Genomic DNA, 22,886 nt, shown 5'->3' on the forward strand with positions numbered 1-22,886 from the left:
CATATCGAGCAGCTCCTGAGTCAATATTGATCAATAAGAGCAATTAGGGCAGCACAGTAGCATGGTGGTTAGCATAAATGCTTCACAGCTCCAGGGTCCCAGGTTCGATTCCTGTCTGGGTCACTGTCTGTGTGGAGTCTGCACGTCCTCCCCGTGCGTGCGTGGGTTTCCTCCGGGTGCTCCGGTTTCCTCCCACAGTCCAAAGATGTGCGGGTTAGGTGGATTGGCCATGCTAAATTGCCCGTAGTGTCCTAAAAAGTAAGGTTAAGGGGGGGGGGGGGGGGGGGGGGGTTGTGGGTTACAGGTATAGGGTGGATACGTGGGTTTGAGTAGGGTGATCATTGATCGGCACAACATCGAGGGCCGAAGGGCCTGTTCTGTGCTGTACTTTCTATGTTCTAAGAGTTAACCATAGTTATTTGTATTTAGCCGTAATATCCAACTGCAATCTTACATTGCAGAAACCGTTTAATGATTTAGTTAATTAAAAGACAGTTTTGTTCATTTACAAAGCTGCAGGTTCTCTGAGCACTTCAACTACAAAGACCTCGCCATCCGTGGGTGCAGAAAACGTTACACCCACCTAATGCCAGATCTTTCGACAAGTTTGATACAAGTTAGAATAAGGGGAACAAGGTTTGCAATGAGTTCAAAATTACAGAAGATGGGGGACCAGCTAGAAGTGCGTCGGAATAGTCAAATCTTGAGGTTACAAAGACTGGGTGTGGGGGTTGAGGTTGGGTTATTAGCACCAGCCGCGTTGGGGACGGGGTAGAAAGAGGCAATATTATGGAGGTGGAAATCGATGGACTTGGTGATGCAGCAGCTATGTGTGATCGGAAACCCATCTCAGGGTCAAATGCGACGTTGTGAATGGGTGGCCTTGGACAGTTTCCAGGGATGCAGTCGCTGGCTGGGGGATGGAGTCTGAACCCTTAATCATCTCTCCTTCCTGACTTTCATGGCAATCTTGGGCAGGTTATGTCAAAATGTTGGGTCGCCACTTCTGCTTTTATTTCAATATTTCCAGAATTCGCCCTTTCACCTGAAATGCCTCTGGCTCACTTTCCCTCTACATACAGCCAAAAACGCTCAAACACAAGATCCGGGATTCTCCGAAATCCAGGCCAAGTGTTGGCGCCAGCGTAAACACCGGAGTGGTGTACGCCGGCGTCCACGGGCCTCCAGGCCCAGCAATTCACCGTTGTTTTAGGGGGCTAGCACGGCGTGCCAGAGTGGTGCGCGCTGCTCCGGTGCCAAATGCGGCCCTACACGGCCGTCTCCGTGCCGGCGCATGCGCGTGGTTGCTGTCTCCACATCGCCGTGGAGCAACGTTTTGAGGACCTAACAGCGGGCCTGTGCGGAAGGAGATAGGCCGCCATCCGATCACGGGCCTGGACACACTGGAGCCCCCCCCCCCCCCCTAGAGTTAGATCCCCCCCCCCAACCGGATGTCCACAGCGGTCGGGGCTCCGAGCTCCCGCCGGGTGGTACCAGGATTGAACCATATCGGCGGGAATTCGGCCTGTTGCCCGCGGAGCATCGCCGCAGTGGCCTATTTCAGCGCCCCCCTGACTGGCGTCGCGACGACCACGTGGGCACGATTGCCGCCAATTCTCCGGGCCCCGGCAATTCTCCGACCCGTCGCGGGCTCGGAGAATCCCGGCCAAAATATTTGGTCAAAAATATGGAAAGAAACTACAGAGAAAAACAGAGCGAAGTACCAATCATGATCTTTATTTAAACACTAACCGTAATACTATTTCAAATAAATGCATCTTGGAGTTCCCCGAGGGCAGTTATCGGTTAAGGATGTATTACCATGGACTGAATTAGGCTGATTGTTTCTGATTAATTAACTAGTCCTTTAATTGTAAAAATTGAGAGTGCCTCAGTGGATAGTGTCGGAGTCAGAAGGTCGTAGCTTCAAGCCCCATTCTGCAGCTCTGAGCACACAATCTAGTCTGATACACCCCCATGTAGCACTGAGGGAGCGCTGCACCTGACATTAGACTGAATCTGCCCTCCCCGGGCAGGAGATCCCGTGGCCACTATCGTGAAGAGGAGCAGTGGGGTTCTCCCTGGTGCCCTGTTGGATACTCAGCACTCAATGCAAATACTAAAAACAGGTTCTCCGAGCAGTCAGTGCATTGGTGTTTGCGGGATCCTCCTGTGCGTGAATTGGCTGCTGTGTTCCCAGCAGTGACTACACGTCAAAATAATTTATTGGCTGTCTTGGTCATGAATTGGTGCTGTATACATAGAAGCCTTTCTTTCAATCTTAACTGCCTCAAGGACATTGAGAGATAATCATATTTCGTGATGGTGGAGCCGCCTATGGAGTAGACTGCGGGGCAGCGTCAGATCATGCGAATCCCCTTTAGGGTTTCAGCTCCGGTGGTTTCCTCCTTGCCAGCATCCCACAAGAAAAGAAACGAGCAGACGGTTTTTACAAATTTTAATTTCACAAACAGCCACCCTGGGACCTGAACCGACATCCACTTTCCAGCTACCCCAGTGCCCCCTCCGCCACCCGGTATTGCAGGCTTGGGTATTTAACAGAGGCAGCACCACATTATGGCGCGCACCCCTCCGCCCCAAAGACGCATCCAAAATTAATTTTGTTGATAAAACCACCCCTCAAGAAACATCGGGCAGAGGTGACCTTCACAGTTCCTCTGCATCTGATCCGAGTCCCAGTTTCCGAAGAGACTATTGCAGCTACCAATCCCTGTCACGGGCGGTCTCTAATGTAAAATAATTGTGTCACTCGCTCCTGCTGTTACCCTGATGAATGATCAATGCTTGCAGCACCGTTTACCCCCCCCCCCCCCCCTCCCAATCTTGATCCATGGGCACACAGGCAGATCGTCTGCATTATGCGGCGCTCCCATATTCGCAAATTGACAAAGATTTTAAAACCACTGCACAAAACAGGTACCTTTTAATTATTTTCTTTGAAGTCAGTAACCAGAACATGTCAGCACTGTAACCCAAAGCTGAGAGTTCAAATCCCACCATAGCGTTTCAATGAATTAAATTAATCAGGGATAATCGGCGAGTGTCAGTACCCGAGGGCCTTGACGGGGTCAGGTTGATGTAAAACAGTCGTCTGTTTACACTCAATGTCCTTCAGAGATGGAAACCAGCCGCCTTACCCAGACTGTGCTACACCACCCCAGTCCCACAGCGACGCGGTTGCATATTTTTTTTGAAAAACATTTTATTGAAGGCATTCGTCTTATGTACAAAATCACAAAAACCAACCGCGGAAGAGCTTACCAACAACCCACCCATCCCGGCGTCGCCCCCACCCTGCAACCCACTCAACCCCCCCTCCCCCCATCCCGGCGTCGCCCCCACCCTGCAACCCACTCAACCCCCCCCCAATCCCGGCGTCGCCCCCACCCTGCAACACTCAACCCCCCCCCGTCACCCCAGAGCCTGCCTCCCCTTTTCAGCCTATCCCCACCCCCACCCCAAACAAAGCAAATCAAATAACCCCCCCCCCAACACGCTGATGACACAATACTCCTTGAAGAAGTCAATAAACAGCTTCCACCTCAAGGCCAACCCTTTTCCAAATGCAGGAATTCCGATCGGTCGCTCCGAGACCAGCCAACCCAAAAGGATCCGTCCCCGGGCTCTCAGTGAGGCAAAGGCCAAGACAGTCGGCCTCTCTCCCCACCTGAACGTCCGACACTCCAAATATTGCCACCTCTGGACTCGGGACCACCTCCACCCCCATTATCCTAGTCATTCCATCCGAAAATCCCTTCCAGAACTCCCTCAAACTTGGACGCAATCAGAACACGTGCATATGGTTCGCCGGCTGCCCCCCCCCCCCCCCCACACCTATTCTCTCTCCCCCCCCCCCCTTATTACTGTTTGTAACCTGGACTCCTATTGGTCGCACACCCAACTAAACCGACCAATGAGACAGCCCCACTCATCCACCCCACTATGCGCGTGTTTATCGTTGACTCGGCCGGGCTGTGCTTCTGTCAGTGTTAAGGATCAGCACAAGCAACTTGACACCTGATTTCAACAAACTGGTAAATGGCTGCAGTCAGATGCATCATTCTCATTGACATTGTTCTGTTACTTACTGAGTTACTTTGTTTTTCAAATAAATGTGCTTTTTTTTCTTTAAAGACCTTTTATTTTGGCTATTTAAAATATTAATTATTTTACTTAATATACTATGCGGCCCTTTAAAATTGTGAATTTCTGAATGTGGCCCTTGCACGGAAAAGTTTGCCCACCCCTGATCTATATCCTCCAACGTTCAGCTGCCAATCCTGCCCTTCCTTTAACCCCGTTTCTGTGATCGTCACATTCTCATAGTTCAAAGATATCCAAGGTACTGAAGCTCAATAACACTTTTTATAAGATGTTGATTGGGATCTTTAATCAAAGTGCCTCCCCAAGGAATTACAACCTGGCAATGATGGAGCTTCTGATCACCCGAGATTCCCGCCTGATACATTGAACGAAACCCAATGGCGAGAAATCCGACCGAACGACAATTATCTCAAAGCCAAACAGGCAGACGTAAAAGAAACTGCTGCTTTCTTTCAGATTTTCACCTTCCACGATAATTTGACCTCATAAACAGGATCTCTTCCAACTCTTTCACGTGGAGACGGGGTTTATTCTCGTCACATCTCGCATCCTTATCCTTCCCCAACCCCGAGAGGTCGTTCACATCTGTAGGTAAAGTCCACTCTGCCAATTCTTTCTGGTCGAGGCCTCAAAGCTGGAATCTTACTTTGCAACACCATCACTGCAGCCACCTGCACGGGAAAACTGCTCAAAATGACACTCCGTTGACAGTGGCAAGTTTGAGTTAGGTCTGTGTGGGACAAGCGGGTGACAGCGCAGTCCTGAAAAACTGCATGAAGCAGGGTAAGCCTTCACCAGAACGATACAGCAAAATATACGACAGACCAACCACAATCCCAAAGCTGAGCGGCCAAATTTACATCCTTGCCAGCTGCAACCATAACTTGCATTTATATAGCACCTGCACGGTAAAATTTCCCAGTGGCGTGAATATCAGACACAGTTTGACACCAAGCCACATAAAGAGATATTAGGTCAGGTAGCCAAAATGACAGGTATTAAGCAGCGTCTTCCAGGAGTAGGAAGAGGAGGAGGGGTTTAGGGAGTGAACCCCAGAGTTTAGGAACTGGCCACCAATTATGCTGCGATTAAAATGGGCTGCATTAACAATATTCCTTCCTGGGATCTGGGCTTCGCTGGCACAGCCAACTTCCTTAGTTGCCCTTGAACTGAACATTTCAACGGGCATTTAAGAGTCAACTACATTGCTGTGGGCCTGCAGCCACGTGTAGGCCAGACCCGGGTAAGGACGATCGATTTCCCTCCCTGAAGGACATTAGTGAACCAGGTGGGTTTTTAACAGCAACCCACCTGGGTTCCAGATTCATTCATTGGATTGAAATTCCTCCAGCTGCTGTGGTGGGATTTGAACCCAATAGTTTGGCCGTCTGGATTGCACGCCCGGGGACATTCGCACCATGCCACCATGTGGTGGTATGGCTAGCAGACCTTGCAGCACCTTAAGAGGTGTGCTACTATTGGGGCAGAGGACTCGCTGCCCATTGGCTCTGGCTGGTCATGTGCCTCTCTGCCAATTGGCTGACGAGAGGCTGGTGGCTCCTCCCACGGGGAGGGGTATAAGTACCATCGCGCCTGGCAGTCGGCCATTCTGTGCAAGTCGACTGCAGGGTTAACATCTAGCTCATTAAAGCCAAAGTTTTGGACTCATTCTAGAGCTCGTGTCTGAATAGATGGTATATCACACCATCTGCCCATTGTCCTCCATGGACTGAAAGGCCTTCAGATGGTCCGAGGTGGTGGAAAGCACCTTCGGGAATTGTTACAAGCCAAGAGATTGTTTAAATTGCCACATCAATTGATCTATTTGCCGGGGGGGGGGTGGGGGTGGAGACACGGCCACCAACAGTGGAGCAAATGCAAGTCCCCTGGGACTGGACCATCACCGTCGCCACCTCCCCCTCCCCGTGCATTTTCTTTCTGCCTTTTCTTCCTCAGCGATGGCAAGGCCCGGAAATCAACCTCAAATTACGTTGGAATGATCCTTATTAATAATCTATGTTTACCCGACACCTCCACAGTGCGAAGACGGGAAACATATTCCGAGCGTGCTATTTATAAACAGCATTTCTGTTTTGTCACAGAGTTGTGAAGTTATGCAGATGTCCTCAGCGGTCATGGCAGCCATTTGTACGGGAGGCAGGTCACAGCCCTCCCGTGTGGCTGTCAGTCACACAGGCCAACGTCAGCCCGATTGGGATTGTCAAACGCTCTCATCTTTTTTCTTCCTTTGGCAAGATCTCTTGTGCTCCACCTATTCTGGCCTCTGGCACATCCGCGGACTGTAATCGATCCACCGTTGGTGTTCATAACCATGTGGGCCCAAGCTCTGAAATCCCCCCCCCACCCCTCATACAGACCTCTTTCCGCGCCCCCCCCCCCATCCTCCTTAAAATTTTTCACTTGAGCATTTCATGGCTTATCCCGACATCTCCTTATGTCATTCAGTGGGGTAAACCTCGCCGTGCAGCACCTCGAGTGTGTTTTACCCAGTTAAAGATGCCGAACCAAATGAAAGCTGATGTGATAAAAAACTGCGTTGATTGGTATCGATAAGGTTCACCTTGTCTAGAAACACGTCAAGGTTATTCCTGATAACAGTTTGCATCACTTTTACGTGGAAACTTAACTTAATGAGAATAATCATTCTGAAGTCAGTTCTTAGTCGGCTGTAAAGCACATTTGTCCAGCTTTCAAACCCATCAATAATAATAATAATCTTTATTATCGTCACAAGCAGGCTCACATTAACACTGCAATTAAGTTACTGTGAAAAGCCCCTGGTCGCCACATTCCGGCGCCTGTTCGGGTACACAGAGGGAGAATTCAGAATGTCCAATTCACCTAACCTGCACGTCTTTCAGGACTTGCGGAAGGAAACCGGAGCACCCGGAGGAAACCCACGCAGACACGGGGAGAACGTGCAAACTCTGCACAGACAGTGACCCAAGCCGGGAATAGAACCTGGGACCCTGGCGCTGGGAAGCAACAGTGCTAACCGCTGTGCTACCGTGCTGCCCAGAAATATTAAAAAGTGATCTTTTATCATTTGAAACTTGCCAGATTTGCAATCTGATCATTTGTCCTCACTCTATTGTACCTAGTATCACAGAGATCCCAGCCCAGAGAGCTGCCATTCGGCCCATCACGTAGAGCTATCACAATTAATCTCACTCCCCTGCTCTTTACTCATAACCATGCACATTTCTCCCCCCCCTTCAAATATTTCACCAATCTCCTTTTGAAAGTTACTAACTCCACCGTCCTGTCAGGCAGCACGTTGCAGATGACAGCAGCTTACCCCAGAAAGATATTCTCCTCATTTCCCTTCTGATTCTTTTGCCAGCTGACTTGGATTTTAAATAGCACATTGAGAGTCTTGTTCCTTTGTGGCTGAATCCTCTAGAACAGGCTTCTCTATCACACTCTGCTGGAGCGAATGAGCAGCCAGGGACCTTAACCAGTTTAAATCAGCATCATCGTGTAGTGCTTTTCATATCAGGGTTTAATGCTTTAACTGATATCCCTCAGGTAGGGAGATGTGTGTGAAATACGTAAGCTCCTTTATTAGAGATTTCTGTCTTCAATAACCTTCAAACAGGAATATCCAAGGCAAAGCAGCCCCGCTTGACTGGCATCCCACCCACCTCCTTAAACATTCACACCTCCACCATTATCTGCCATGTATGCCATCTACAAAGAGCATTTCTGTAACTCACCCAGCTTCCTTATCCAGCACTTTCCAAATGCACAACCTCTAGAAGGAGCAGCAGAGCCATGGGAACACCAGCACCTGCAAAATCCCCTCCAAACTGCACACAATCCCGACTTGGGAATATATTGGCCGCTCCTTCACTGTCGCTGGGTCAAAACCCTGGAACTCCCTCCCTAACAGCACAGTGGGAGTACCTGCACCACCTGGACTGCAGAGGTTCAAAGCTCACCACCACCTTCTCAAGGGGCAATTATAATAATAATCTTTATGATTGTCACAACTAGGCTTACATTAACACTGCAATTAAGTTACTGTGAAATGCCCCTAGTCCCCACACTCCGGCGTCTGTTCGGGTACACAGAGGGAGAATACGGAAAGTCCAATTCACCTAACAGCACGTCTTTCGGGACTTGTGGGAGGAAACCGGAGCACCCGGAGGAAACCCACGCAGACACGGGGAGAACGTGCAGACTCCGCACAGACAGTGACCCAGCTGGGAATCGAACCCGTGACCCTGGCGCTGTGGAGCAACAGTGCTAACCACTGTGCCACCTTATAGGGATGGGCAATAAATGTTGGCTTAGCCCACATCCCGTGAATGAAGTTTAAAATGTGAAAGCAGGGCTCACCCACCTGCTCAGAGTACGAGTGGAAGATCCCAAGGATCTCGATGAGGAGGAACACAAGAGGCTCCTGGAATACAGGCCAACATCCCTCCTCCAGTCAATGCCACCCAAGAACTGGGCATTCAGCTCCTGAATCTTTGCATGTGCGCAGAAAAAGAAAATCTCTGCCAAGTTTGATGTTGAACCAACATAACTAATGGCACTTCAAAGCATGCAAAGTCTTTGAAGCTGTTGAAGTGTTCAGTAAAGTTTGATTATATTTGAAAGTTCAGGCTCGACATTCTTTCCCCTCTCCCCCTCCATCTGACGTTTCCACGGAGCAAGAACACTTGCAAACTTGAACAGTGTTAAATTTCAGAGATTCAATCAGATGACACCTTAGAACAATTACTAAGGTGCTCCCACTCATGGGGAAACCGGGACAAGATGCCATCAGCGTACAAACATATGAATTGATAGCAGGAGGAGGCCACTCGGCCCCTCGAGCCTGCTCCGCCATTCAATTAGACATGGCCAATCTGATTGCACCCTCACAAGCACGCCTTTCTGGACTTGTGCGAGGAAACCGGAGCACCCGGAGGAAACCCACGCAGACATGGAGAGAGCGTGCAGACTCCGCACAGACAGTGACCCAAGCCGGGAATCGAACCTGGGACCCTGGCGCTGTGAAGCAACAGTGCTAGCCACTGTGCTACCGTGCCTGTGTAGTTCTGTAGTTTAAAATGTCTAAGTTGCTTGTCAAAGCAGCGTTTCATCGATAGTTCTTTTAGTCTGTTTATTACAGTAGAACTCTTAAAACATGGAATCTTTTTTGGGTCAACCTTTCAGCAATCGACTGGAATTTCAAATGCCTTATTCTAAAGCTACGGTCTCTGTGTGGATTGCAAACACATTCTTGGTCTGCTCTCTTGCCTGCTAAGAATCCATTTTTAACATCAACACAGCGAAACTACATTAGAAACTGACCTTACACGATCTTGAAATTCATATAAATAAATCTTGGCATCCGAATTGAATGCTGAGGCACTTCTCAAGTGAATTCTGACACATATCAACGAACGAGTGCTCATCATTTATATTTATACTGAAGGTTTCCCATTGTTCCATTTTAAAAATCTACCGATCCAATTAAACCAAAACATGAGCCAACAAAAAAAAAACATTTGAAATAAAGAAAAGTAACCAGTTAGGAAAATCCATCTTTAAAAGTTGAGAAGAATGAGAGGTGATCTAATTGGGGAAAAAAGGTTCTGAGGGACCTTGACAGAATGGAGATGGAGAGGCTGTTTCCCTTGGCTGTAGAGTCTACAACTAGGAGAATGGCCACTGCGGCATTTCCTGACTCTCCAGGCCCATCTCTGTAAAATGTACCCCGAACACACAGGGTGGGACTGTCTGCGCCACCTCACTCCTGTACACAATTGACAGTGACATAAATCTCCCATTCATAAAATCCATTCAAAGGTTTTAAACCTCAAGTGGTTAATCCCTTGTAAAAACAAACTTCTATTCAGACCCTACATGCAAGTTACCAATTCTTTACTAGCCTCTGTAAGCCGTCAACCAAATTGAAAACGCCGCACTCCCTGCCGAGATCTGAAACTCAGCCAAGCATTCATAAGGGGCTGGTTTAACACTGGGCTAAATCGCTGGCTTTTAAAGCAGACCAAGGCAGGCCAGCAGCACGGTACAATTCCCGTACCAGCCTCCCCGAACAGGCGCCGGAATGTGGTGACTAAGGGCTTTTCACAGTAACTTCATTTGAAGCCTACTTGTGATAATAAGCGATTTTCATTTCATTTCATAATGACACAGTAGTCCTTGGGAAAATGCTAACAAAGACCTCACTTGAAAGCGCATGAGTCGATGTCAATTTTTTAAAAAACCTGCAGCAGATGGCCTGTCAATCAAAGCAGAGGTTTTTTTTTTAAACGCCTACTAAAAACTTCAGTCTTTTTTTGTTTGAAGAGCGAGAATGGTTTTTAAAAACCTCAGTTGATGACAGTTATACACCGTGGGTTAAGGCCCATTGCAACAGCCAAAATGGGAGCTGTTTGACTTGGCTGAATTTGGGTTTGCCTCCTGTGCAATTCACGTCCCGCACGACTGACAAAAAAAAAATCAAAAAAAAAAATCGGATCATCTGTGAAAATCTGGCCATGGGAGTCAGAATGAAGGGTTAGCCATCTCTGACCGAGGTTCGGAGAGACTTCTTCACTCAAAGTCAATTAATCAGTCTGGTTCTTTTGGGCAGTGTTAGTGGTTGCGGAGTCATTGTTGCTGAGGACATCAAGAAAAACTCCAAACCGTGCAATGGGACCCATTACACACCTGAACAAATAGTCATGTAAAGCGTAGTACGAACACTTGGATTGTGACCCCTCGACCTCTAGTTGCCCCTTTACTTGCATTTCCTTCCTTCCTTTTTTTTGACAACTACAGTTTAGCTTCTCCATCCCTCCAGTATCTCTACGAATAGGAGGAACTTGCTCCGTGCCAATGCCTGTAGGTTGTGCCTCTATTCCTTGGCCACAGTAACGTGCATTTATATAAGACGACGGCAGAGTTGGAGGGGTTTAGGGAGGGAATACCAGTGCTAAGGCCACCAATGGTGGAGGAATTAAAATGGGGGTTGCTTAAGAGGCTGGAATTAATAATAATAATCTTCATTAATGTCACAAGCAGGCCGACATCAACATTGCAATGGAGTTACTGTGAAAATCCCCTAATCGTCACACTCTGGCTTGTTCGGGTACACAGACGGTCCAGATTGTCCAATTCACCTAACAAGCACGTGCAGCATCCGCACAGACGGTGGCGGGAATCGAACCCGGGACCCTGGCGCCGTGAAGCAACAGTGCTAACCACTGTGCAACTTGCCAAGGGCAGGGATGTGGAAGGGTTAACGGGCTTGAGGAGGTGACAGGAGGTAGACAGGGGCGAGGCCATGGAGGGATTTGAAAACAAAGAAATGCATTTTTACAATCAACAGTGAAAAAGCCTCACAATAAAGGCCAGGTACGATTCAATTTATAGTCAGCGGTCAACGTGGTGTATGAACTAGGAACTGAATCCGTAATGAGTCTTGCAAAGTTGTAGAGGAAAAGTCTTACAGACATTAAAATGTGCCCTGTTTTGCACCGTGAAACTATTTATTATCGTGTCAGTCCAATGATATGTTGCGCCAGTTAACTTACTGCATCATGCAAGTAAATTTATTCTATTCAGATGGTGTCAGGGCTGGAGTAAATATCAAACTGTTCTCCAGACTACCCACGAACACCTCAGGGGTCTAATCATTTCTTCTTAAAGTACGAGGATAGGACCTCACACTGTTCTCTCCAGTGCCACGGACCATCTGCTGCTGAATTGACAGGTGTTTTGCTGTTAGCTGCAAAAGAACCAAGTTTGTTAATCAATGTCACACAGGCCTTACTTAAACAACAGTGATGTGACGACTTGTCCTCAAGCATCAGTCAACCAAATGCAGAAAGGTTAAAAAGTGGCAGCCACGATGGGTTCAGTGACCTCGACCCCTAAAGAATCAGCGGAGATTTTTCCCAGGATACTTCAGGGGCGGCACAGCGTCCAATGTGGCCTAGCTGGAATGTGGGACTGAAACAGCCATTTTGCCCATGTTTAGCGCCAAGACGCCATCTTGATGACGGATCTTGAAGAAAAAAAAAACAGCTGACTGCCACTTAAATTGTCCACTCGCGCTCAAGTGAGTAAGCTGTATGGATCGGTTTGTTGGAAAGCACTGAACATAACACCCATCTCCTAACAGCGGCCAGCTGACTGGGGGAGGACTAGTGGTTGCAGGAGAATTTGAGCGCTGCTTTCAAGGTATAATCACCTATTCCCGTTCAGAGGCCTTGGAGATTTGAAAGTGTCTTTTGAAACTAATCAGGAGCCTTTCGAGCACACTTTGGCAAGACTTTGCCAACGCTCTACCAACAGTTATTCTGACACCAGGGGAAAGGCGGTAACTACAGATACAGGATATTCCTCCTCCTTGGACCTTGTCCTCCAAGTACATCGATCGAGAACCTGTGCTCCTTCTCCCATCAGTCTGTGAACCATCCCACAAGGTCCCGCTGTGTGACCATCAGAGCACTCCACACTTTCATTCAAAGCGGCTGCAAGGAGCCCTCACAGACTGCCCCACGGAAATTTCACCTTCATGGAATCCGATCAGTATTGGAACACCAAACCTACAGTTTAGGGCCACCAGGAAAAATAAAATGATGGGTCATCAGCGATTAGAACCAAAATTGCATTGCTAAATCCAGACTTCCAACCAGGTCGGTCCCATCGGTAAAACACTCACTTAGCGGCAGTATGCACCAATTCCGGTTTAGCTCAGTTGGCTGGACAGCTGGTTGGTGATGTGGTGCGAGGCCAGCAGTGTGGGTTCAATTCCCGTTACCGGCTGAGGTTATTCATGAAGGCCCCACCTTCTCGACCTTGCCCCTCGCCTGAGATGTGGTGACCCTGCAGCCTATGGGTCATCACACACTCAATGCCAAAATAGCTCTTTGCTGGCAAACAAATACAAAGGGAATATTCAGAAATAACATCACAAAACTAGAATTCAATGCCTTGCGGGGATTTTTATTAGGACAGGTAAAAATCTAAAGGATTTCCATGCTGGAGGTGCCGCAGGATTTTTCCCTGCTCGAACTCCGTGCAATGAAACAAGCGGAGGGAAAGAAACTGAATCGCTAAATCTGGGATTTTTAATGGTGCTAAATATGCAAAGTTGATTCATCTACTACACTGAGGCAAGTAAAACATATTTCTTAAAACGACAGCTTTATGGAAGGTGTTTCAGACAAGTTTGGCAATGTTAGCTTGCAGGCCATACGAGGATTGCCACAATAAATGGTCTGAAACGAGTTTGTAGCACTCATACTATTTTGGCCGTGTGGTCATTAGGTTAACAGCAGCCGACCAATCCTCATCATCTGGAAGCTTTTAATCCATTTTAAGGTGAGATGCTAATTTGAACCCAGTTGATGTTTGAACTGAATGAGAAGATTCCAGAACTGAACACTGGCTCAAAAGATCGCAATTTTTACTTTTTAAAAAGAATACGATGCGGAGGAACAGAATCACAGGACCGCTAATTAGTTTTAACCAAAAAAATTAAACAGGGCATGTCTTATGAAGAAAGGTTGAGGGAGCTAGGGCTTTTCTCACTGGAGCGAAGAAGGCAGAGAGGTGACTTGATAGAGGTGTACAAGGTGATGAGAGGCATGGATAGAGTGGATAGCCTGAGACTTTTCCCCAGGGCGGAAATGGCTGTCACGAGGGGACACAATTTTAAGGTGATTGGAGGAAGGTATCGGGGAGATGTCAGAGGTAGGTTCTTTACACAGAGAGTGGTGGGTGTGTGGAATGCACTGCTAGCAGAGACGGTTGAGTCAGAGACATTAGCAACATTTAAGCGACTCTTGGACAGGCACATGGACAGCAATAAATTGAAGGGGTGTAGGTTAGGCTGATCTTGGATTAGGGTAAATGATCGGCACAACATCGTGGGCCGAAGGGCCTGTTCTGTGCTGGCACTGTTCTATGTTCTATATTCTATGAAAAAGTTGGACTATGACACAATACTCCTTCACCCCCCCCCCCCCCCCCCCCCCACCTGTCTGAACAACTTCACACAGATTAAAAGGGTAACACAGATCACAAAGTACATCTTAAGCTAGAATGGTCTCATTAACACACAAAGTCCCTTTTAACCACACAAGTTGACTGTGATAAGACACACTCCCCCCTGAATCCAAGTGAATGTCTGTGGATCTCTCCTCAGAATTTCCCCAGATGATTCTTATACCGTGCGCCGCCTTGCCTCACTGAACCCCGGCTTCCTCACGAGTGATTTCAAATTCCCACTTCACTTTCAAATCTTCCTTTAAATTTTGCCTTCCCTCCGCTACCTCATCGAGGTTTCACACCACTCTCTCTCTCTCTCTCTCTCTTCAGGTTCCCTTTGTCTTAAAGGCTTTTACACAAACTCCAAGGTGCAGCCACCGATTTCCACAATTATTTCAAATAATGGCTCCCAAATCGTAGAAATTTCTCACAAGCCTTAGCACTACTGCAGATATATTTCTGGCCTCTCACGACCCAACGCCTTTTCAACTCTCTGTGACTTTACTGAACAGTAATCTGTTCTCGTTCCCAGCTTCCTCTGTTCTGTTAACTCCAGATCTCTTGGAAACGTCTCTTCATTCCTCTAGTTTCCTTAACTGGCTGGACTTTAAGTTTATGGCATCTGTTTTCTTAACCATTACTCCATGGTATGGCTTTTTTTCCAGCAAGGCTGAGAGAGATGTTCCCTCTACAGCTTTCTAAAACCAACTGCTCTGAGCACTGCCTTCTCTCTCACTATCCACCTCCAACTGTAACCAAATTAGCTAAACTTAAAAGCTTCTCTACCTTGCAAGTCCTCAGCTGCTAAGCAATGTCCCCAATACCTCTGCTGGCCTATTTTCTCTTGACCCATAGACCTCTCCAAGCACAGTAGAAACACAGTTGGAATTTAACCAACCACCGCACATACAAACACCTTTGTCTAGCATGAATCTAACTACAGGTTTTACCCTTCCAGGCACAGAAACATCAACTTAAACCCAGTTAAAACTCTACCTTATTTCTAATGTTTACAAAGACAAAAGTACCTTTGTTTTCCTAACACTGAGCTGCACTCTTTCCAACGCTGTGACGATCAATAGCAGCCAGCAAACACTGTTACTCGTGTACTGCAGCAAAACTAGAGTTTAACATAGAAACAGAATAAAGGCCAATTTAGCTACTTCCCAGAGCGCTAATTGGTGCGGTCTCCCCTGAACGCTTTAGTACACAGAGTGAAGGTGGTAAGCAGGTGAGGTCTCTGGAATTTGCAGCAATGCAGCACAGGGTGATCATTCTCTGAGCGGCACTCACCTACAAATCACGCAGCAAGATGATTTAAACAGTCAAATGATTCATGTCTCAAAAGCGTCAACTGGCTGAGTTACTCGTTCCTGTCTGACCCCGTGTCGACTGAGTCAGGTGCTGCATCATACTCTCCGCAAACCAAACCTCCAAAATAAAATTGCAGAGAAAAATGATCAGTAAATAAACAAATAGAAGAAAAAGAAAGAACGGATGCTGGTTCGATGTTCCTTTCCAGGAATCCAGACTTTTTTGGAAGGCTACATTTACAGGATTCTAAAGCACAGTTACGTTGTCTGAACTGAATGGTTGAGAAACGAGAAGCTGCGATGGATTCACTGTCCTCGGACATTCGGATCAGCTTTGGTCATATTGAATGTTGGGGTAGACTCAAGGGGCCGAATGGCCTACTCCTGCTTTTAATTTGTACATTCGTGTGAATGCAGCAGACTTGCGTTGCATTATCACACGCACACACACGAAAGCCAGGTTTTTAAAAACGTGCACAACCGTGTTACAGAATACATTGTGGAACAACAACAAGCAGGGCCAATGCTTCTCTGCAGAACAGACGGAGGCCCCTTCGTCCCACTGGGCCTATGCCAGCTCTCTGCAAGAGCCCTCCAATTAACGTCACTCCCCAAAGCTGCTTCCACATTGCCCCACAAAAAAATTCTCTCGTACTTCCCCCAACTCCCTTTGGAAAGTTCCTATTGAAAATGCTTCCACCACCCTTTCAAGCAGTGCATTCCAGATCACAATAGCTCGCTGCGTAAACATATACTCTACCTGACTTCTGGATTGCCAGTTCATTTACTCTATGTCAAGGGGCACATGTTAAACTCCCGATTGTCAGTCGGAGACAGAAGAAACCACAGCCAATCTTTACTCCGTTTAGATTTATTCACAAAGTGAAACATTATAAATATATATGCCTCCTGACGCACCTACCACCACTGCATCAGTAAGTATCTCTTTATATGTGCTCAAGTAACACCCAAACAAAATCTTCAAATCTGCATACAGTGCACAAGTGGTATACAATTAACAGTGCACAAAGTAATAGAAAGGTGATCTTGGGGCTAGTGGGTAGCACCCCTGCCTCTTAGTCAGATGTTCCAGGTTCGAGTCCTACCCCAGGACTTGATGGCCAAGGAAAGTGCGTTCATAACGCGGTCAAACAGGTTGAAAATCCTCCTAACACAAGGCAGTAAGAGAGCAAGAGATTCCCAGTCAGCCATGTGATGGAAAGTGATGGAAAGAAGGTTGACGTAAGACTGGTTGCTCTAGTTTTATTATACATGCTGATTTTCTTGGCTGCATATTTCCTCCAGCTCTCCCAATCCTTCTCCGCCCTTGTTGGTCACACTGCTATTCCAGCACGGGACGAGCGGAACTTCTCTCCATTTCCTTTGGCCTCTACAGATCCCATTCACTGGCCACCATTTCTATCCCCTTCCCTCTCCCTGGCTACCCTCTGATGTGGAACATGGCTGCTTGCAACACATCTGACCCCCTGCAACCTGCCCATCACAAAGCCCCCGCCACCCTCCTCCACCACACTGGCCGCCTCAGCTCGCCCGTTGCGGAAACTCCCGTCCAAAGCTTTTGCCACCCGGATTCCATTATTCTAAAGCTCTCCTGGACGGCCGACCACCTCCCCCTCTGCCATAAACCGAGCCCAACCAAACCTCTGCGGCTCCCATTCAGCCATCTCTCCCGTGCTCGCTGACCTGCACCGGCTTCTGGCTGAGCAACGCTTCAAATGTCAGATTCTCGGCCTCGTCTTCTTCAAATTCCTCTGTGCTCCTCCTCCTCCCAATATCACTGACCTCGCCCAGCCCCACAACCCTTCAAGATAACAGCTTCTTGCAATCGCGGCCTCTTGTTTATTTTTTCCTCTCTCTCTTCATCTTGGGGTCAGCACGGTAGCACAATGGTCAGCACTGTTGCTCCACAGCTCCAGGGACCCAAGTACAATTCCCGGCTTGGGTCGCTGTCTGTGCGGAGTCTGCACGTTCTCCCCGTGTCTGCGCGGGTCTCCTCCGGGTGCTCCGGTTTCCTCCCACAGTCCAAAGATGTGCAGGTTAGGTGGATTGGCCATGATAAATTGCCCTTAGTGTCCAAAAAGGTTAGGAGGGGTTATTGGGTTACGGGATAGGATGGAGGTGTGGGCTAAGGTAAGGTGTTCTTTCCAAGGGCCGTGCAGACTCGATGGGCCGAATGGCCTCCTTCTGCACTGTAAATTCTATGATTCATCACCGTCACTGGTGGACATGCTTTCAAATTGCCTTGTTCCGAGGTTCTGGAATTCCCTCCCTGACCCTCCCCACGTCTACCTCTATCCTACCTTAAGACGCTCCTTAAAACCTCTTTGAGAATATCTTTGGTCGCTTGTCCACACATCCCCTTAAGTGGCTCAGTGTCAAGCAATGCCTGACAGCACTCCTGTGAGGCACCTTGGGGATATTTTAATACATTGAAGGGGCTATATAAATGCAAGGTGGAAAATATTGTGTGTCATATTACGAGAGGAACATAGAACATAGAGTGCAGAAGGAGGCCATTCAGCCCATCAAGTCTGCACCGACCCACTGAGGCCCTCACTTCCACCCTATCCCCGTAACCCAAAAACCCTCCTAACCTTTTTGGACACTAATGGCAATTTATCAAGGCCAACCCACCTGACCTGCACGTCTTTGGACTGTGGGAGGAAACCGGAGCACCCGGAGGAAACCCATGCAGAGACGGGGAGAACGTGCAAATTCCCCACAGACAGTGACCCGGCGGGGAATCGAACCCGGGACCCTGGCGCTGTGAAGCCACAGTGCTACCCACTTGTGCTACCGTGCTGCCCGCAAACAGGCTAATTAGCCCTGCCCCCTTCCCACCCCCCGCACTTCTCCTATCTCATCGACCTCCAGACCTGTTCGACCATTCAATGAGATCATAGGTGATCTGTGAGCTAACTCTGTCTACTTGCCTCTTCCCCATATCCCTTAATATCTTGGCTAAATTAATCCAACAGACCAGTTAAATTGGTTCGATGATGTGTGATACAAAGCTTATTTTCTACCCTGATGATGTAGAAACTGACGGCAACTCCACTCCCATCGCCAATTTGTGGCAGAAGTGTGTTTGTGGGCTTTTAATAATGTGGTATTTTAAACACACTTGGCAACACTCACCAACCACAAAGACACCACAGAACCCAAAAGTATCCGTGACCCAGATATGTAAAACACGCAGCAACAGTACTGCAAAACTGCCACAGGCAAGAGTTTGATTTGATTCTCAATCAGGTGCCTCCAGAAAGACAGAGCTCATAGATCAGAGAACTTACAGTGCAGAAGGAGGCCATTTGGCCCATCGAGTCGGCACCGGCCCTTGGAAAAAGCACCTTTTTTAAGCCCAGACCTTCACCCTATCCCCGTAACCCCACCTAACCTTTTTGGCAATTTATCACGGCCAATTCACCTAACCTGCACATTATTTTGGGCAGTGGGAGGAAACCGGAGCACCCGGAGGAAACCCACGCAGACATGGGGAGAAGGTGCAGACTCCGCACAGACAGTGACCCAGCGGGGAATCGAACCTGGGACCCTGGGGCTGTGAAGCAACAGTGCTAACCCACCGTGCTACTGTGCCGCCCAATGTAGAATCCCTACTGTGCAGATCTAATGCGTTCAAATAATAGAGAATGAACTTGCATTTCGATAGCAGTGGGAGATGATGGTGTCCACAGCATGGCTTCCTGGGCTCAAACCCCATCTCAGCGGGAATTGAAAGCTGGTTTCACTTATGAAAATTGTCATGGATTGTTGCGAAGACGTATATGGTTCACTAGTGACTGGGAAGGAAGGAACCTGCTACCTTTAGCTGGTCTGGCCTAAATGTGACTACGGATCCATGACAATGGGATTGACTCTTAACTCCGAGATGGCCGAGTAAGGTCAAGTAGGGAAGAACCACAGGTGACGGCCTCGCCAGTGTAACCTGCACCCCAGGAATCACCTCGGGACGTTCCCAAAGTGCTTCACTGCCAATGAGCTACTGGTAAAGTCAAGTCACAGTTGTGACGTAGGAAATTCAGCAGCCAATCTGTGCACAGCAAGCTCCCACAGAGAGCAATGCTTCAAGGGTGTTGATTGAGTGATAAATATTGGGCCAGTACCCCCCCCGCACCCTCCCAAATCAGTCAGACAGAATTTCACATCGAACCGCACGAGATATTAGGACCGGTAGTCAAAGGCTTCGTCAAAGAACCAGGTCTCAAGGAGTGTCTTAAAGGAAGCGAGAGAGAGAGTTGAAGAGGTTTAAGGAGAGAACGTTTCACAGATAGTCTCAACAGCGAGAGTGCCAATTAAAAACCTACGTCTGTCCCCGTCATCGCAGATGACGTGCAGCAGAAGCAAGTTAAAAATGTTCACTACGCATAATCTGGTGTCACATCGGCGACTTGAATAAAAATTGTGGGTGTTAAGTACCAAAGGTGCTGTGAACTCCATTAACATATTTAAATTTCACGCTACTTAATTCCACGGTTCCTGCACTAGACAGTGAGAAGCTCACTCTGTGTCACAGCACCAAGATTTCACAACCAGCTGGTAAAAATGGGATGGTGGCAATGAACAAACTAGTCACAGGATCAAACCAGCCATGGCCGAGGGAACAACTTTACTTTGCACTGCAAAATATTATTTATTGATTCTTCTCTTGCTCTTCTCGGCAGCACGGTAGCATGGCGGTTAGCATAAATGCTTCACAGCTCCAGGGTCCCAGGTTCGGTTCCCGGCTGGGTCGCTGTCTGTGCGGAGTCTGCACGTCCTCCCCGTGTCTGCGTGGGTTTCCTCCGGGTGCTCCGGTTTCTTCCCACAGTCCAAAGATGTGCGGGTTAGGTGGATTGGCCATGCTAAATTGCCCGTAGTGTCCTAAAAAAAAAAAGTAAGGTTAAGAGAGGGGGGGGTTGTTGGGTTAGGGGTATAGGGTGGATACGTGGGTTTGAGTAGGGTGATCATTGCTCGGCACAACATCGAGGGCCGAAGGGCCTGTTCTGTGCTGTACTGTTCTATGTTCTTCTTGCCCACTGTGGCCACCTAAAATGGCGTCCGACAAGGGATTCTGGGAAAAGTGGCCAACATCAAGGACAGGCAGGCTGCAGCTGAAACATTAAAGCTGCAGCCCAGGCTTTTGCAATACACAGGAACAAGGCTATCTCCAGGTCATCCCCCGACTATAGGACTATAGCATGTTAATTTCACTCAGCGAACCGGCACAACAGAGCCTACTTTCCTTATTTGGAAGGGCCTACGTGCCCCGAACAGCCACGGACATGGCCATCAGGATGGTGGACCTTGATTGGACTTTATCGATCAGGGTGATCGAACCCTGATCGAATGATTGGTGGCCCACCTGAGACCGCCCAAAGGGGCGCAAAATCCCCGGGAACAAAAGATGCGGCGCCATCCCGCGATCTCTCTCTGCTGCAGCAACCCAACAACGGTGACCTTCACCGGCCAACAAGGAAGACCATCCACGACACCACCAGCAGGTAGACCAGAGCCAGGAAGAGGCCAGACCCAGGACTGAACATCGAGGGCTGCAAGGGCTCGGATCATAGACAACGGCCAATATCTGTCCGGTACTTGTCAATCACTTCCAAGTTAAGTCAAGGACTTTTACGAACATGCTTTGTAGTTTAACTTATGTTGTGTGTGTGTGTGTGTGTGTGTGTGTGTGCGTGTGAATGAGATTGTATAACCTTTAACACTGTGAGCACGTGAATAAATATTGATTGTTTTATGAAACAGTCTAGCAGTCATTTGTCCGCCATATACAGGTTAAGGCACTGTGCTTTAGGGACAACACCACACCTTTGGTCCGAATGAAATCTTGGCAAAATTCTCATTTTCACCCCCGACATGTCTTTGCCCCTCCCGTCGATCTCTGTGATCATCTCCACCTCAGGCTGCAATGAGCAGAGTGCTCCACAGGGATCAGTGCTGGGGCCTCAACTATTTTTACAGATGCACCATAGAGAGCATCCTATCAGGCTGCATCACAGCCTGGCAGGGCAACTGCTCGGCCCAGGACCATAAGAAACAACAGAGAGTCGTGAACACAGCCCAGCCCAGCCCATCACTCGAACCTGCCTCCCATCAATTGGCTCCATCTACATCTCCCGCTGCCTGGGGAAAGCGGGCAGCATAATCAAAGACCCCTCCCACCCGGCTTACTCCCTCTTCCAACTTCTTCCATCGGGCAGGAGATACAAAAATCTGAGAACGCGCAAAGATTCAAAAAAGAAAAAAAAACTTAAGAGGACCCAATTATTTTTTTTCCAATTAAGGAGCAATTTAGCATGGCCAATCCACCTACACTGCACATGCTTGGGTTACGGGGGGTGAGACCCACGCAGACAGGGAGAACATGCAAACTCCACACGGACAGTGACTCGCGGCCAGGATTGAACTCGGGTCCTTGGCACCGTGAGGCAGCAGTGCTAATCACTGCGCCACCCAACACATACAAAAACAGCTTCTTCCCACTGTTACCAGACTCCTGAATGACCCTCTTATGGACTGATCTGATCTCTCTACTGAGTAGCACTACACTCTGTATGCTTCACCCAATACCTGTGACTATGTATTTACATTGTGTATCTATCGTTTGTCCTGTGTTTTTCATGTATGGAACAATCTGTCTGGGCTGTACGCAGAACAATACTTTTCACTGTACCTCTGTACACATGACAATAAATCCAAATAAACCCAAATCCAAATTTAGGATCTATATTAATGACTCGGACATAGGGACCAACTGCACTGTAGCCAAATTTGCTGATAATGTGGTTAGCAGAGTTTGCGGGATCTTGCTGTGTGTAAATCGGCTGCCGTGTTTCCTACATGACAGCACTGGCTGTGCAAGGGCTCCGGGTCGTCCTCATGTTGTGAGAGGCGCTATATAAATGTAATTATTGTCTCTCCTCAATGAACCAACAACCAGAGGAGCTGCAATGCATGTTCAACATCCTGCCAACCTTCTTTGCTAATAACCTGCCTTCACTTCAGAAGGAAGAAAGTGGCTCCCCCACTAAGCAGAAAAACAGACAACAGCCATTTTCTGTTTCAATCTACTCACTGCTGTGCCTCCTGTATTCCCTTCCCTTGGGCTACACATTTATGGTTGGGTTATGCAGTGTGTGCACCAGGAGTGCACATTCTCCATGTCAACACGTTGCATACCAGCTGTGCTCTAGTTAGCAGATACAACCAGGGTGACAACTTGCATTCTTATAGCGCCTTTAATGTAGTAAAAATGTAGGGGCTGTTTAGCACACTGGGCTAAATCGCTGGCTTTGAAAGCAGACCAAGGCAGGCCAGCAGCACGGTTCCCGTAACAGCCTCCCCGAACAGGCACCGGAATGTGGTGACTAGGGGCTTTTCACAGTAACTTCA

General features: G+C 48.1%; 1 protein-coding gene across 1 annotated transcript in view; it reads right to left on the reverse strand.

The window, feature by feature from the left end:
* The window catches only part of apba1a (amyloid beta (A4) precursor protein-binding, family A, member 1a), a 138,017-nt gene that overhangs the window by 70,168 nt on the left and 44,963 nt on the right, over positions 1–22,886 (reverse strand). The gene's annotated exons all lie outside the window — the stretch shown is intronic.

This window comes from Scyliorhinus canicula, chromosome 8 (assembly GCF_902713615.1).
Source record: "Scyliorhinus canicula chromosome 8, sScyCan1.1, whole genome shotgun sequence".
NCBI classification, from domain to species: Eukaryota; Metazoa; Chordata; class Chondrichthyes; order Carcharhiniformes; family Scyliorhinidae; genus Scyliorhinus; species Scyliorhinus canicula.